At 39.0% G+C, this 18,111-nt stretch overlaps 1 non-coding gene and 1 pseudogene across 1 annotated transcript; one reads left to right on the plus strand and one right to left on the minus strand.

The window, feature by feature from the left end:
- Positions 1 to 471: 471 nt before the first annotated feature.
- On the minus strand, positions 472 to 599 carry LOC120364160 (small nucleolar RNA SNORA25). Its single transcript, XR_005579503.1, has one exon. It is a non-coding gene; the product is annotated as a small nucleolar RNA SNORA25 (small nucleolar RNA).
- A 3,397-nt stretch (positions 600 to 3,996) lies between these two features.
- Positions 3,997 to 6,990, plus strand: LOC101036865 (heterogeneous nuclear ribonucleoprotein A1-like; annotated as a pseudogene).
- Positions 6,991 to 18,111: the final 11,121 nt, after the last annotated feature.

The raw sequence follows: 18,111 nt of genomic DNA on the forward strand, positions 1-18,111 counted from the left end.
GAGATTGCACCACTGCTCTCCAGCCTGGGTGACAGAGTGAGACTCTGTCTCAAACAAACAAACAAACAAACAAACAAACAAACAAACAAACAAAAAACACAACAACCACTTGTAATTCTTCATAATTGATGCTTACAATTTATTATAAAATTCTAGGTTGGACATCATTTTGGTTTGAATCATTATTATTGAGCGTTCTGATGTTCTTCCAATTCTTGGTCCTTTATAGCCTTTCTGCTTTTTTATTATGAGTTTTTAGAAGCTTCTGTTTATTCCTGAAATTCTCATATTTTGCAACATTTTCATCCCCCTCAAAGGTTTCTTCATGTTACTAGGTAATTCATTTTTCCTTCTCCCCAGATCCTGTACTTATAGATTTGGGACAAATTTTTAATTCTTTTTAAACTTTGAGACTTGTATTTACTTTCCCATGTCACCAATCAGGGATTACTATGATTATGAGTGGCTAAGTCCTATATCCCTTCGGGAAAACATAGCACTATTGAGTGACTGTGGCATCCTACGAAGAATATCAATCTCTGGTCATAGTCTTAAGAGTTTCTGGCTTCAAGCCCTGCAAGCTCTCTTTGAAATGACCTACTGAATACTTTTATTAAAATAATAAAGCTTCAGCTATTAAATAATCAGATTTTTCTTTGGGAGGCCGAGGCGGGTGGATCACGAGGTCAAGAGATCGAGACCATCCTGGTCAACATGGTGAAACTCCGTCTCTACTAAAAATACAAAAAATTAGCTGGGCATGGTGGTGTGTGCCTGTAATCCCAGCTACTAAGGAGGCTGAGGCAGGAGAATTGCCTGAGCCCAGGAGGCGGAGGTTGCGGTGAGCCGAGATCGCGCCATTGCACTCCAGCCTGGGTAACAAGAGCGAAACTCCGTCTCAAAAAAAAAAAAAAAAATCAGATTTTTTAGTGCCACACCTTCAATTACCTTTGTAATCTTTCATACAGTAATTACTGTTAAAGTTTTTTGTTTCTTCTTGGGTTAATTTTGCTCATTTTGTTAGTAAGTCATTCACTTTTCTAGGTTGTCGAATTGCTGTCATGGAGTTTTACGTGATGTACTCGTAATTATTTTCATCTCTTTTGTTTTGTATTTGTTTTATTTGTAGCTCTGTTCTTCCCTTTCTTAATTTTGCATGTTTCTATTTCTTTTCTCTATTCAGGCAAATCACAGTTTACGTACTTTATTGCTATTTTCCAGCATCAATATTTGGCTTTTTTCTTCTATTTTGGTGTTTTCTATTCTATAATTTTATCTTTTGTGTTTGCTAATACCTACTATACTACTTACTTTATTTGATTTATTTTATTTTTCTGTTACTGATTCTTTGTGTGTGTGTGTGATAGAGTCTCACTGTGTCATACAGGCAGGAGTGTAGTGGCACAATCTTGGCTCACTACAACCTCCGGCTCCCAGGTTCAAAAGAGTCTACTGCCTCAGCCTCCTGAGTAGCTGGGACTACAGTGCTCACCAATACGGCTAGCTAATGTTTTCCATATTTTTAGTAGAGACAGGGTTTTGCAATGTTGGCCGGACTGGTCTCGAACTTTTGACTTCAGGTGATCTGCCTGCCTAGTCCTCCCAAAGTGCTGGTATTAGGCATGAGCCACTGTGTCTGGCCTCTTTTACTAATTCTTAAGATGAGCGGCAGAGCGTGGTGGCTCATGCCTGTAATTCTACCACTTTGGAAGGCTGAGGTGGATGGATTGCCTGAGCTCAGGAGTTCGAGACCAGCCTGGGGAATACAGTGAAACCCCTTTTCTACCAAAAATATAAAACATTAGCCGGGTATGGCGGCGTGCACCTGTAATCCCAGCTACGCAGGAGGCTGAGACAGCAGAATCACTTGAACCCGGGAGGCAGAGGTTGCAGTGAGCCAAGATCTCACCATTGTACTCCAGAATGGGTGACAGAGTAAGACTCCATCACAAAAGTTAAAAAACAGGGATATTCATTTGCTAGAGCTGCAATAAGAGATGCCTTAAACAACAGAAATTTCTTTTCTCAGACTTACAGATGCTCGAGTCCAGGAGGAGGGTCTCAGTAGGTTTCGTTTCTTCTGAGGACTCTCCTCGGCTTCCAGATGGCTGCCTCTGTGCTGTGTCCTCACATGGTGTCATCCCTTGGTCTGTGTGTTGTATGCGTTCTAATCTCCTCTTCTTATAAGAACACCAGTCATATTGGATTAGGCCCTCCTCCGGACCTCATTTTACCTTAATTACCTCTTTAAAGCCCCTATTTCCAAATGCGGTCACTTTCTTAGGTTGTGAGGGTTAGGATTTCAACATGTGATTTTTTGGGAGAGACACCATTCAGCCCCTAACAAGGGGTCTAAATTATTTTATTTTTTATTTTCTTTAAACATGAAGGAATTTAAGGCTATACATTTTTCTCTGACTATAATTAAACTGTTTTAATATAAAATATTCATTGTGAATCATTTCCTTTTCCATGCTTTCTAGATACCATATAATTTCAATTTTAAATTTCTCATTGATGCTAGGGTTATTTAAGAGAGTGTTTCTTAACTTCAAAATATTTTTAGTCAACATTTTATTACTCATTTCTAATTTTGTTGTGGTCTGTGAGTGTTCTATATTTTAACGTTTTTTAAGGGTTTTCTTTGTAGTCAAATATATATATCATCAATATTTGTACTATTTATAGTCCTATAAAAATTCACAATCTGTATGAGTAGGATGGAAATTACACATGATTTTATTAATCTGCTTTATTGTTTATATTATTCAATTCCTCCATGTCCCTACTTTTTGTGTAGTGAGTCTTTCTACTTCTGAAAGATATGTTTTTAAAATTACAACTATAATTTTATTAGGTTTTTGCATTTCTATAAGCTCTTTTTATGTATTCAGTTGCAAAGTTATCTGATGTGTATATGTTCGTGACTATCATATCTCTTCCATAATTTTAATTGTTTTTTAATTGTCTCTATTCTTGAAATGCTCCCTAGTTCCAGTCTATATGATGCTACGGTCTCCTAGTTTGCCTCCATGCGTTTGGCTACTCCTTAAGCAGACCGTGCTCCTCTATATTCTAATCTTCTTCTCCTCCTCCTGTAAGCACAAATAAATCTACATCTCTTACCCAGATCTCTCTTCGGAGCCAAAGACTCAGACAACTAATTTCCACCTAGATTCTTATCCCGGAAGCGGCACACTCAGCTCAAAAGCAAACTTCCCCTACCTCACCCCAAACCTGCCTTTTCTCTCTTTAACAGTTTACTTTTAGATTTTTTTTTCTTATAAACAAAATATTGCTCAGTTTTGTTTTTCCACTAATCTGACGTTACACAATCCAAGCAAACTGCCTAACACGGTACCTGACAGGTTGTGAGGTCTCAGAAACGTTAGCTGCTATTATCAATAGACTCCAAGTTTATATCCACTGTCAATTTCCACTTCATACTGTCAGGAGGTGCTTTTTTGCCACATTACCACAGTAGGGTTGGATCTGTGATCCTTTATGACAAACAATTAAATCTCAACTGGCATACTGTGGGAGGAAATATGTCTTGAACTGTGCTACAGTGGGAATCACGGAATGGACGTGGTTTAGTGCTTCTTTCCAATGGTCTAATAATTTACTTTATTTATTGCATTCTTGAGTTCCAGTGACATGACCAGTTTACAACAGTTTTTGAATGAATCAAATAAAGCTGTAATGAATAGTCTAGATTTTTGTTTCTTCTTTGAATCCTAGTGGATGGCAGAGAGCATGCTTACTCACCGGTTGGGTGGTAGATTTGGCCACTTTTTAAGAATCAGTCCAGGAATCTGATTTTGCAGAAACCTTCTGGATATATTAAGATAAATTCTTCTGTTCACCGGCTTTTCATGTCCTTTAAGAGAAATCTCCACCTGGAAACCATTCGAACACCCACCAAGGCACTTGAGTGAAAACACTAGCATAGAGTATATGGCCCGATTAAAATAGGGCCTGATAGAAACTGGTAACATGAAGACGTAACGCCTCTCATTATGTAAGTCGTCACCTCTCACCCTTACCACCAATCACACACATAGCCACCACCACTGACAACACAGCCTTTCCAACATGGAGCAGACCCTGTGCCTGAGCAGAAACTGCTTTTTAAAATCAACTAGAGATCAATAAATCTGGTCATTGATTAGCCTGGAAGAATCTTTCTCCCTTTTCTCCTGTTTTCTGCCTGTCTCATAACGCTTTTCTGTTTTGTTACCCTCACAGCCCCACTGACCTTGGATGCCAATAGCTCTTCATTTGTTCACATACAAGAAAATTAGAAGGAGGAGGAGGAGAGAAGAAAGCTCTGTCATCAAGTGTTCCCAGGTTGGTCAGCTTTCTATTTAAATTTCAGAACTGGTTTCGTTTATGCTCTGAAACACATAGGCAATTCTTCACCTTCCTCTTACAAGTTTGTGTGTCTCACTGTGACTTTTGATGGAGGGCAATAAAAAGGAATCGTTGTTTTTACCATTTGCCTTAATACAGTTTACCTCACACTAAAAAGAAAACCAGAAGCCTTATTTGTGATTTTGGATTAGAGGGTTCCGTTTTGTGTCAAAAATAAAGGATCCTGATTCTTGTGGAAATCTCTGTAATTAAGTCGTTCCAAGATGAGAACACACGGAGGATCAAATTGTGTTGGGCATCAGTACCTTTTCTGCTTGTTTCTCTCTTACTCCTCACCCTCCCAGTATCTAGTAGTAGTTTATGGTAGAAAGATGGGAACTTTACTTAAAGGGATGTGGTTTTTGTTTCCATGATGTCCATTTGCGTGTGTGTGTCTGGGAAAGGATTTGAATACGTTTTTGTTTAAATTTTGGTAGATTTTTATCTCTACAAATTTAAATAAAATTCTGTTTTGTAAGCCGGAAAAAAAAAAAAAAAAAAAAAGCAGCCTAGTCTAGATTATGTGTTTTCTTTCTCTGAAAAAGAAGAGTGATAGCTTCTGCCTAAGTACGAAAAATTAAATACATAAGCTTTCTACACGGAAGCCTAAACAGCTTATTGAATTAAAAAAAAAATCCTAGAGCTTCAAAGTAAAAACACTCTTTTTCCATTTCTAAAAACGTAATATTAGTAAAAATTATTTGGCCAGAGTCTCTCCGACTGTGCAATTTTAATGTAGTGAATAGAAAATTAAATACGATTTTCCACTGAAACTGACTTTGACAATGAATAAGACATGTCTCCAAATGTATTGAAGACTTCTGCACATATGTATTTAAGTTTTTATTTATCTGTTTCGAGTAGTCCTTCTATTTTGAGGGAATTTGCATTTAAGGGAATATGTGAATATACTCTAGTTTTACATTTAGATTATATTTTAAAATACGTAAAATAGAATTTCTGAATTCAGGAGAGCGCATATCAGTAAACAGGCTGTTTTAAAGGTATTTGCTTGATGATGCTATATAGTTCTTTTTTTTTTTTTTTTTTTTGATGCTATATAGTTCTTAAGATTTTGGGACAGCTTAAGAAGCCAACATTAAGAAACAGGTGTGGGCATGTCATAGTCTGGACTGGGCTGTGTACTGTTAGGGATATCTATTGTCTGGCATACTAAGTAAAGTATTCCTACCAGCATTACATTTAAATGAGCAAACACATTGATTTCAGCAGTGGCTTAGATTAGAGTTCTGGAAACTTCTGTAGAGTGAAATAGTACCTATTTTAAGCTTTGCAGGCCATATGAACTCTGTGACACCTGCTCTACTCTGTCATTGTAGTGCAAAAGGAGCCATAAATGATACATAAATCAAAGAGCATGGCTTTGTTTCAATAAAACTTTATTAGCTGGGTGGGGTGGCACACAGCTGCAGTACCAACTGCTTGGAAGGCTGAGTTGAAAGGATGGCTTGAGCCCAGGTACTTGAGGTTACAGTGAGCATTTTCACTCCACTGCCCTCCAGCACGGGTGACAGATGGAACCCTGTCTCTAAAAAAATAAATTAAAATGTCAAGATCATTAAAGTCTCTCTTCTCCCTGCCATCATGTCTAAGTCAGAGTCTCACACAGCTGAGGAAGCTCTTCATTGGAGGGTTAAGCTTTGAAACAACCGATCAGAGCCTTAGGAGCCATTTTGAGCCATGGGAACGCTCACGGACTGAGTGGTAATGAGAGATCCAAACACCAAGCGCTCCGGGGGCTTTGGGTTCCACACGTATGCAGCTGTGGAGGAGGTGGATGCAGCCATGAATGCAAGGCCACACAAAGTGGATGGAAGAGTTGTGGAACCAAAGAGAGCTGCCTCAAGAGGAGATTCTCAAAGACCAGGTGCCCACTTAACTGTGAAAAAGAAATTCGTTGATGGCATTAAAGAAGATACTGAAGAACATCACCTAATGTTATCTTGAACAGTATGGAAAAACTGAAGTGATTGAAATCATGACTGACAGAGGCAGTGGCAAGAAAAGGGGCTTTACCTTTGTAACCTTTGATGACCATGATTTCGTGGATGAGATTGTCATTCAGAAATACCACACGGTGAATGGTCACAACTGTGAAGTTAGGAAAGCCCTGTCAAAGCAAGAGATGGCTAGTGCTTCATCCAGTCAAAGAGGTCGAAGTGGTCCTGGAAACTCTGGTGGTGGTCGTGGAGGTGGTTTCGGTGGGAATGACAACTTTGGTCACGGAGGAAACTTCAGTGGTCGTGGTGGCTTTGGTGGCAGCCGTGGTGGTGATGGATATATTGTCAGTGGGGATGGCTATAATGGATTTGGTAATGATGGAGGCAATTCTGGAGGTGGTGGAAGCTACAATGATTTTGCCAGTTACAACAATCAGTCTTCAAATTTTGGATCCATGAAGGGAGGAAACTTTGGAGGCAGAAGCTCTGGCCCCTATGGTGGTAGCGGCCAATACTTTGCCCAACCATGAAACCATGGTGGCTATGGCAGTTCCAGTAGCAGCAGTAGCTATGGCAGTGGCAGAAGATTTTAATTAGGAAACAAAGCTTAGCAGGAGGGGAGAGCCGGAGAAGTGACAGGGAAGTTACAGGTTACAACGGATTTACGAACTCAGTCCAGCACGGTGGTAGCAGGGCCTAGCTGCTACAAAGAAGCAATGTTTTAGACAAACACTCCTGTGTATGGGCAAAAATCTCGAGGACTGTATTTGTGACTAATTGTATAACAGGTTATTTTAGTTTCTGTTCTGTGGAGAGTGTAAAGCATTCCGACAAAGGGTTTTAAGGTAGATTTTTTATTTTTTAACCCATGCTGTTGATTGCTAGATGTAATAATCTGTGATACTGATTAAGTGTCTTTTTTTTTTTTTTTTAATGTGCTGTGTAAAGTTAGTCTACTCTGAAGCCATCTTGGCAAATTTCCCCAACAGTGTGAAGTTAGAATTCCTTCAGGGTGATGCCAGGTTCTATTTGGAATTTATATACAACCTACTTGGGTGGAGAAGCCACTGTCTTCAGAAACCTTGGTGTAGTTGAACTGATAGTTACTGTTGTGACCTGAAGTTCACCATTAAAAGGGATTACCCAAGCAAAATCATGGAATTATTGGTTATAAAAATGATTGTTGGCACATCCTATGCAATATATATAAATTGAATAATGGTACCAGATAAAATTACAGATGGGAATGAAGCTTGTGTGTCATCCGTTATCATGCATAATCAAGAAACAATTTAATTCTCCTGAATGAAATGGAAAAAGATAAATCATTTGTTGCAACTGACTGAAGCCCAGCTCAGATGAGCTTAAGAAGAAAAGGAGGTCACTGAAGGAGGTATGGAACTGGATGAACAGCACGGCTGGATTTAGTAGTCCCGGTGAAGCACCGAGGCCCTCACTCACGCTCTCTCCAATTCTCTTCTGCTACTTTCTCCTCTTTTTCTGTCAATCTCATATACTTCCGCTGAAGAAGACAGAACAGGCTGATTTGAAATGGCTAGAAATATGCTGCTGGCTAACCTGCACTGGATATCCTTACACTTTATAAAGATAAGGAAAGAAAAACCTCTTTGTTAACATTCATATAGGCAATTTCAAGCAAGGCGGGCACAGCTAGTTTGTTAACCCCATGAGCAATCACTGTGGCTGGAGAATTGGACAGGATGAAAATCATTATGATTCCCAGCTCTATTAGGATCATATGGTGTAGCCAAAGAGTTCCCCAAAACAGTGGGACTCAATCCTGAGAGCCAACAGTACCCTTTTAAACGGTAAACATTTTGTAATGCCCCCTTTTCTATACTGTGCCTGTAAGGGTTTGATCAGAAGAAAAGCAGAACCACTGGGATATATATATTCTCTCTGTCTCTGTCTCTCTGTTTCTCTGTCTCTGTCTCTCTCTCTCTCACACATACACACACACACATACACACACACACACACACAGAGCACATGTGGAAAATTAGGAATTTATTGACCTTATGAACTATGATATCTGGTGAGAGTTTATAATGAGGCTGTTGCGTCTTTAGTGCTAAAACCTCAAGTCCACAGGGCAAGTAGCTGGGAAGTGAAGATGGATATGAAACAAGGGAAGTGGGGATAAACTAGGATCTATGAGGCTGAGCTGGAAACATGAGGATGGACTAGACTCCACGTTTGCCTTTCACTCCCTCTAACTTCCAGTTCAACCACACAGGGATCCTGCGGAAACTGGTACACTTTATCATGAAGCTAGACATGCACCTGGCCCAGGTACAAGGGAAGCTGAAAGGGGATATGGCAGGAGCTGGAGCTGCTGTGGGCTCGCCAACTTGGCAAGTCAGCAGCTTAGTGACCCAATATGTGAGATGCGAAGCTGCTCCTTTCCCTGCTTCAATCTTCAGAGCATAAAAAAAACATAGCCATTTTTTCACTTCCATTGTTCACATTGTTCACAAAAGTCTTTTTTTTTTTTTTTTTTAACTGATACTAATCTGGAACGTTGCAGAGAAGAGAATTTGGGGAAATTAGTTCTTGCTTAGCTAAACTGACTCAGTTCAAGTCTATCACATATACAGTGCCAGTTACTGTTTTATTCTCGACTCCAAACCCGCCCTTCTTTACTTTGCTTTTGTGGTACTGGATCTGGGACTCTGAAAACCACGTTTCTGCATTACTTGCTGGCTTGATGTTAGAGTCTGCCAATAACAGGCACTAAAAAGAAACAGGAGGTTAAAACATGATGAAGGATGTTTCTCCTTGTGTCCTGTGGGCTTCCTGTCTGCTTGTGTGCACCACCCAGGCTTGCTTCTTCACCTTGACAGTGACGGTTCCTTCCCAAATCAGTGGTTGAACCCTACCTGCTGTTTTTCGTAACTCTTTTTTTTTTTTTTTTTTTTTTTTTTGAGGCGGAGTTTCGCTCTCGCTACCCAGGCTGGAGTACAATGGCGCGATCTCGGCTCACTGCAACCTCCGCCTCCTGGGTTCAGGCAATTCTCCTGCCTCAGCCTCCTGAGTAGCTGGGATTACAGGCACGTGCCACCATGCCCAGCTAATTTTTTGTATTTTTAGTAGAGACGGGGTTTCACCATGTTGACCAGGATGGTCTCGATCTCTTGACCTCGTGATCCACCCACCTCGGCCTCCCAAAGTGCTGGGATTACAGGCGTGAGCCACCGCGCCCGGCCGTTTTTCGTAACTCTTTATTCCACTGCACTCAAAGATGCATGCACCAGCCCATCAGCATCATTTCTTCAGAGGTTCAGTCCTCAACCTCGCAGGCTTCTCCTCCCAATGCCGACACAGCACTAGGCAGGCACTGCTTCTTTCTCAGAGGATGAGTTTCATCTCCATAGGGCCCCACCTCTATGTTCCTAAGTTTTATTAATTCCAACCTCTTCTCTTTGTTTTCCCAGCCCTAGCAGTGGTAACCGCTGCCTAGAGTTGCTGTGTCTGTGAGAGAGTATATGCTTCCCTTTTTAGCCGTTTAGTTACTGAGTTGGTAATTTTGCATAGTTTACCATTCTTCGTAGTAAATTCTTTCTGTCCAAGTAAGTGGTATAGTTTTGTCTTCTGAGTGGACCCTGACTGATACATATCCTGAAATAAAACTCATAGATAATAAGATGTACTTATACATATAATTTCAAAAGTAAAAGATCAATAAAATCCCTAATAGAAAAAAAATGCAGTAGAGTCATCTGTATTTTAAGACTTTAACATGTGACCAAGATGGAATAATGAGATAATGAGGATAGGAGTTGATCTTGCACATGAAATGACTAAAAACAAAAGAAAACAAAAAATCCACCCAGATGAAGTACACAGACTAATTGGATATAAAGACACTGGTCCCTTTCTGCAGATAAGATAGGATAATAAAAGGAAAATGAAACAAAGTATCAGGCAGCAGGTAACAAAAGACAAGGACAGGAAACGAAATAAATGATCTGAACCAGGTGCAGTGGCCACACCTGTAATCCCAAGATTTTAAGAAGCCAAAGTGAGATGATTGCTTGAGCCCAGAAATTCAAGACCAGCCTGGGCAACGCAGCGAGATCCCATCCTTACAAAAAAATAACTAAAAATTAGCCAGGTGTGCACCTATTTCCCCTGCGACTTGGGAGGCTGAAGTGGGAACACCACCCGAGCCAAGAAGGTTGAGGCTGCAGTGAGCCATGAACGCACCACTGCACTCCAGCGTGGGCAACAGAGTGATACCGTCTATCACACACACACTCATACACTCACACGCAAAATGATCCACGTCATGGTCTCAGCTGACTGCTTGGAGAGAGATTTGGACTGTAGTTTAGGATGGGGGACCCAAGCAGAGCCCCACAGTTTCCCTAAATTTGGGAGAAGGAGCTAAAAGTCTGGGGAGGCTAATGTGGCTAGAGTTCACAGGGCTGAGCGCTGGAGAGGGGGAAACTTCAGAGAGAGGGAGGTCAGAAAATCTGCAGGTGGGCTCCCTCAAGCCTCCAGCTGAGAAAGGATCAGCACATAAATGTGAGGAAACTGCTTGAGGCTGAGGGAAGAACCACTCAAAGGGATTTGGGGGAACAATTCTCAGAGCTCGCACAGGGCCTGGAATATGTCCTATTCTCTCCCGCCAGAATGAAAAAAACCTCATAATTCACAGGACGTTGGTATTCAGAAAGGTAGTTGGGAAAACTTAGCCCTACGCTAAATCCTGCTCTGTCCCACCTGCCAAAACTTAAAAGTAAGACCTAAAAGGATCAAACTGTTTCCAAATAACTTCATTCCATCCCATATCAAAGCTCAAAAAACATTTATAAAAGTCAAAGATATCCAGCATCCAACAGGGTAAATTTCAGAATGTCAGACATTTCATAAAAATTACCAGTCATGTAAAGAAGCAGAAAAATATATTAATAACTTATGGGTGGGAAGAAAAGTAATTAATAGAAACTGACCCAGAAATGATACTAATGATGGAATTAAGAGGCAAGGACATTAACACAGCTATTAAAACTCTATTCCATGTGTTCATCTAACTACAAATAAGATTGACATTGACAAACCACAAAAAGGAATGACACAGAGGATATTAAAAAGATTCAAATCAAACTTCCAGAGATGAAAACTGCAATGTTTGAGGTGAAAAATACATTGGAGGTAGAAAGATTAATGAAAGATTGGACACTGCAGAAGAAAAGATTACTGAATATGAAATCATAACAATAGAAACAATCCAAAGTGAAACAGAGGGGAAAGGACTGGTTAGAAAAAGAAAAGAAAGAAAGGAAAGAATGGCATACCAATGAAATATGAGACAACTTAATAAATTTGAAAGGAAGAGCTGAGTGCAGTGGTTCATACCTATAATCCCAACACTTTGGGAGGTCAAGGTGGGAGGATCGCTTGAGCCCAGGAGTTTGAGAGCATCCTGAATAACGTAGTCCAAAGAACTTTGAAGAAAAATAAAGTTAGAAGACTTACAAAAAAAATAAATTGGCCAAGCATGGTGGCACATGCCTGTGGTTCCAGCTCCTGGGGAAGCTGAGGTAGAAAGATCACTGAGCTTAGGAGGTTGAAATATGTTCTCTGATTATGATCAAATTAAACAGATATCAATAACAGAAAGATAACCGGAAAATTGGTGAATATTGAAAAATAATATAACATACTTCTAAATTAGCCCTGGGTATAGAAATCAAATGAAGAACCAAGAGCACTGGCATGTGCCTATAGTCCCAGCTACTTAGGAGGCTGTGGCAGGAATGATCCCTTGAGTCCAGGAGTTTGAGGCTGGAGCATGCTATGTTGTACAAGCCACTGCACTCCAGCTGAGCAACATAACAAGACTCTGTCTCTAAATTAAAAAAAAAAAAAAAGAAAAAAAAAGAAAGAAAAGAAATCAAATGGAAATTTACAAAATGTTTTGAAGTGAATGCAGATGAGAGCACAGTATGTCAACTTTGGTAACATGCAGCTGAGAGAGTACTTAGAAATTTATAGCACTAAAAGTATCAAATCAGTGACTTTTCTTCCAGCTTAAGAAATTTTATAAAGAGGAAAGTTAAACCTAAGTAAGCATAAGAAAGGGAATCATAAAGATAAGAATTAAAATCAGTGAAATCGAAAACAATAGAGAAAAATCAATGAAAGTAAAAGTTAGTTCTTTGAGAAAATCAGTAAAATTGGTTAAGTCCCTAGCCAAACTGATTGTGGGGAGGGGAGAGGTGAGGAGAGAAGACACAGATTATTGATATCAGGAATGAGAAAAGTGACATCTCTAGAGATTTTGCTGGTATTAGAAAGATAGCAGAGGATTACTATAAAGACTTTATGTCAAAAAATTCTAAAATGAACTTATCCCTTGAAAGATACAAACTATTTCTATTAGAAAATTGAATTTAGAGTTAAAAATTTTTTTCACTGAAAAACCTCCGGGCCCAGATGGTTTCACTGATGAATTTAATCAACATTGAAGAGAGAAAAAATACTGACTTTATATAAACTCTTTCTGAAAATTGAAGAAAAGTATTTCCCAATTCATTCCAAGAGGCCAGCATTATACTGATACCAAAACCAAAGATATCATAAGAAAAGAAACTGCAGATCAATATTCTTATTAACATAAATGTAAAAATTTTAATAAAAGTTTAGCAAATCAAGCAGTATATAAAAAGGACAACATATCATGGCCAAAGGGAGTTCATTCTAGAAATGCAAGGTTGCTTTGACTTTCAGAGATCAAGCAATATCTTATCATACTAACAAGCTAAAAAAGAAAAACCATATGATCATCTCAGATGATGCAGAAAAAGCATTTGACAAAAATCTAACATCCATTGCTGATTAAAAAAGAAAAGCACAAAACTCTTAGCAAACTAGAAATAGAAGCTTCCTCAACCTAATAAAAAAAATGTCTGTGAAAAATCTACAGCTAATATCACACTTAGTGAAAGGGTTGTAAATGCTTTTCACATAAGATCAGGAATTAACAGAGATGCCTGCTGTTACCACCTCTGTTCAATATTGTATTAGAGGTTCTAACCAGTGCAAAAGAGAAAAAAAAAAAGAAAGAAAAGGCAGCAAGATTAGAAAAGAAACTGTAAACTTCTGTTTATTCATAAATCATCTATGTAGAGCACGTGATGAAATCCACAAAAAGTTACTAGAATTAAGAAGGGAGTTTAGCAAGATTGGAAGATAAAAGAATAGAATATTTTAAAACATCAAAAAGTAAATAATGATAAATCTGACAAAAGATAGGCAAGACCCATACACTGAAATCTTTAAAATATTGCAGAGAGATATTAAAGAAGACCTAAATAGAGACACCATGTTCGCAGCTCAGAGACACAAAATTGTTAAGCTGTAAATTTGTCTCAAACTGATCTGTAGATTCAAATAACTTTCAATCAAAATCCCCCATGTAATTTTTGTCTCAGAAATTGACATGCTAATTCTGAAATTCCTAGGACCTAAAATAGTCCAAAGAACCTTGAAAAGGAGCAAAGCTGGAGGACCTACATTATTTCAAGACTTTGATTTTAAGGCTATGGTTATCAGGACAGTGTGATATCAATATAAAAATGACACAGAATAGAGAATTTAGAAATAGAACCAATTGATTTGAAAGGTCCAAATGCAATTGTGAAGAAAGGATAGTCTTTTAAACGTGGTATAACAATTGGATATCCACATACACACACAAAAAAGATCCATGCCTTGCACCTTGTGTTATATAAAACATAACTCAAGATGGATCGTAGACCTAAATGTAAAACTACAAAACCGTTAGAAGGAAACAAGGAAGAAAATTTTTGTGATATTAGCTAGGCACAAAGATTTCTTAGATGCGACATTGAAGGCACAATCCAAAAAAGAATACCATGACAAATTTAACTTCAAACTTGAAAACTTCTGTTCTTTGAAAGACATTCTTAAGAGAAAATCTTACTTAAGATTTTCTTAAGGGGCCAGGCACAGTGGCTTACACCTGTAATCCCAGCACTTTGGGAGGCTGAGGTGGGCAGATCAGTTGAGGTCAGGAATTCAAGACCAGCTTGGCCAACATGGTAAAACTCCATTTCTACTAAAAACACAAAAGTTAGCTGGGCATGGTGGTGCACACCTGTAATTCCAGCTATTTGGGAGGCTGAGCAGAAGAATAGCTTGAACCTGGAAGGCAGAGGTTGCAGTGAGCTGAGATTGCACCCCTGCACTCCAGCCTGAAGACAGAGCACAACTTTAAAAAAAAGAAAGAAAGAAAGAAAAATAAGCTAAGTACTTTTGAGAAAGCATTTGCAAATTATACATATGATAAAGGACTTATAGCTGGAATATGAGAATTTTCCAAGTTGAGTCATAGGAAAACAAACACTGTTTAAAGATGAGCAAAGGAGTTTAATAGTCACTTCACTAAAAGACATACAGATAGCGAATTATCACATGGAAAAGGAAATGAAAGTTAAAACCATAATGAGATACCACCACGCACCTATTAAAATGTGGTCGGAGAGATATGACAATGCAAGACTGGTCAGAGAGATGCAGTACTGGTGGTTTGAAGATAGGGGGCAGAGGCCATGATCCAAGTAATGCAGGTGTCCTCTAAAAGAAGGAAGTGAGCCGGGAGAGGTGGCTCCCACCTGTAATCCCAGCACTTTGGGAGGCCGAGGTAGGTGGATCATTTGAGGTCAGGAGTTCGAGACCAGCCTGACCAATATGATGAAATCCTGTCTCTTCTAAAAATACAAAAATTAACCGGATATGGTGCACATACCTGTAATCCCAGCTACTTGGGAGGCTGAGACAGGAGAATTTGTTGAACCCAGGAGGTGGAGGTTGCAGTGAGCCAAGATTGTGCCATTTCACTCCAGGCTCGGTCTCAAAAAAAAAAAAAAAAAAAAAAAAAGAAGAAGAAGAAGCAGAAGAAAATTCTTTTCTTCAGAAGGAACACAGCGTTGATTTTAGCCCAAAGAGACCTGTATCAGACTTTTGACCTCCAGAATTGCAATATAATAAATTTGTGTAGTTTTAAGCTATGAAGCTTGGGGTAATTCGCTGCACCAGCAATAGAAAACTAATACACCAAGAATCCTTAAACATACAAATAAATTGTTCATGTGTGGTTCACTTAAAGTTGGAATAATTTTTCAAAATGCCATTAGAAAGTGGAGTGACTCTAGTTTTTTTTTTTTTTTTTTTTGCTGTTCAATATGGTAGCCACTAGCCACATGTGGTAGCCAAATGTGACTATTGTGACTGAGGAACTGAATTTTTAGGGGTTTTTTTAGACAGGGTTTCCCTCTGTTGACCAGTGGCACAATCATGGCTCACTGCAGGCTTGACCACCCACCTCAGCCTCCCAAGTAGCTGGGACCACAGGCACACACCACCATACTTAGCTAGGTTTTATTTATTTACTTATTTTATAATTTATTTATTTACTGATTTTTTAGACAGAGTCTTGCTCTGTCACCAAGCTGGACAGAGCAGTGGTGTGACCTTGCCTCACTGCAATCTAAACCTCCGGGTTCAAGCAATTTTCCTGCCTCAGCCTCCTGAGTAGCTGGGACTACAGGTGTGCATGATCATGCCTGGCTAATTTGTATATTTTTAGTAGAGATGGGGTTTCACCATGTAGGCCAGGGTGGTCTTAATCTCTTGACCTCATGATCCACCTGCCTTGACCTCCCAAAGTGCTGGGATTACAGGCGTGAGCCACTGTGCCAGGCCTATTTTATTTTTTTATTTTGTAGATATGGAGTCTGTCTTACTGCCCAGGCTTGTTTCAAACAACATGGCTCAAGCAGTCCTCCTGCCTTGGCCTCCCAAAGTGCTAGGATTACAGATGTAAATCCCTATTCCTGGCTTGGAATTTTAGTTTCATTTAATTTTAATTTACATTCACAATTTTAAACTAATGCTCAGTTCAGTTATTGGAAAATTATAAAATAGTTTCAGAACAACTTGGGTTTGTGAATGTGCTTTTTTCCCCTATAAATTTTATGAAATCTAAATGTAGATTAACTATTTCCAATCAAGGGTGAGTGTCCAAATTGAGATGTGTCAGAAGTATAAAAATAATGTAAACTAGTAAACATTTTTATATTGATTATATATTAAAATAAAAATGTTTTGGATACATTCGGTTAAATAAAATATACTGTTAAAATTGCTGTCACCTGTTTCTTTTCTCCTTTCTTTCTTATCTCCCTTCCTTCCTCCTTCCCTCCCTCCTTCCCTCTCTCTCTCTCTCTCTCTCTCTTTCTTTCTTTGACAATACATTCCTCTGTTATCCATCCAGGTATGATCACAGCTCATTGCAGCCTCAACTTTCTGAGCAAAAGCAATCCTCCCACCTCAGCTTCACAAGTTGATATGATTTCACTCTGTGTCCACACCCAAATCTCAAGTCTCATCTTGAATTGTAATCCTCATAATCTCCATGTATTGAGGGAGGGACCTAGGGAGAGGTGATTGGATCATGGGGGTAGTTTCCACCATGCTATTCTTGTTACAGTGAGTTACCGTGACATCTGGAGGTTTTATAAGGGGCACCTCCCCTTTCACTCATTCTCTCTGTCTCACCTGCTGCTTTGTGAAGAAGGTGGCTTTGGTTCTCTCTCTCCTTCCACCATGACTGGAATCTTTCTGAGGCCTCCCCAGCCACGTGGACCTGTGAGTCAATTAAACCTCTTTCTTTTGTAAATTACCCAGTCTCAGGTATGTCTTTATAACACTGTAAGAATGAACTAATTTACAAGTAGATGGGACCACCGGTGCTTACAATCATGCCTCACTAATTTTTTTGTTGTTGTTGGAGAGAAGGGGTTTCACCATTTTGTCCCGGGTTCAAGTGATCTGCCTGCCTTGGCCTCCCAAACTGTTGGGATTACAGGCATGGACCACTGTGACTGGCCTCCTTTCTTTTTACTTTTTAAAATGTAGCTATTAGAAAATTTAAATTATGTATTTAGCTCACAAATTTCTGTTGGACTGTGCAGTTCTAGATTTTTTTCTACATTTTTATCATGTTTTACATGAGGATGAGAATCCAAGGGCAGGCAGAAGAACTGCCAGAAGACAGAGAGGGAGAAAGGGACATTTTTTATCTTCGTTTTTAAATATACCTCAAGGTCACAGTACTTGAGTCTGATTTTCAAGAATAAATTACATTTTAACATATTTCAGAGGACCATCCAAATTTTTCTTTTGCACAGTAATTTAAGTCTCTCCCATATTGTTAGCCATATCTGAGCCATTGGCTAAAGTTCCCTTACATATTTTTTAATTAAATAGATTAATTTCGGCAATAGGATTTGACTGTATAGGCCTTCAGTAAAATAGATTTTTTTTTTTGTTCAACGTTTTTAAAAGTAAATCCTGGTTTGTTAGCAAAGAAAAAAAAATACAACGAAACTTTTAGTTCTATTTAAGACCAAAATGTTACAGTGAACTTTTAACATCATAAATACCAAGGCATAAATGGCAGAAGCACTGTCATCTGGTAGGATTCACTAGCATTCATTTCAGTAGAAAAATGAATTCAAAGTTTTAAGCTGAATTTAAACAGTTTTTGGACATAGAAATAAGTGATGGCAAAAGTTGTCAACTTAGACCATCAAATGGTAATGCTATGCATACAAGAATCATTTGACTCTGAAAATGGGGTGACAGAGCTAGAACTTAGCCAGAAAGGACTGCATTTGGCCCTGGA

The sequence above is a fragment of the Saimiri boliviensis genome, chromosome 2 (assembly GCF_048565385.1).
Source record: "Saimiri boliviensis isolate mSaiBol1 chromosome 2, mSaiBol1.pri, whole genome shotgun sequence".
NCBI lineage: Eukaryota > Metazoa > Chordata > Mammalia > Primates > Cebidae > Saimiri > Saimiri boliviensis.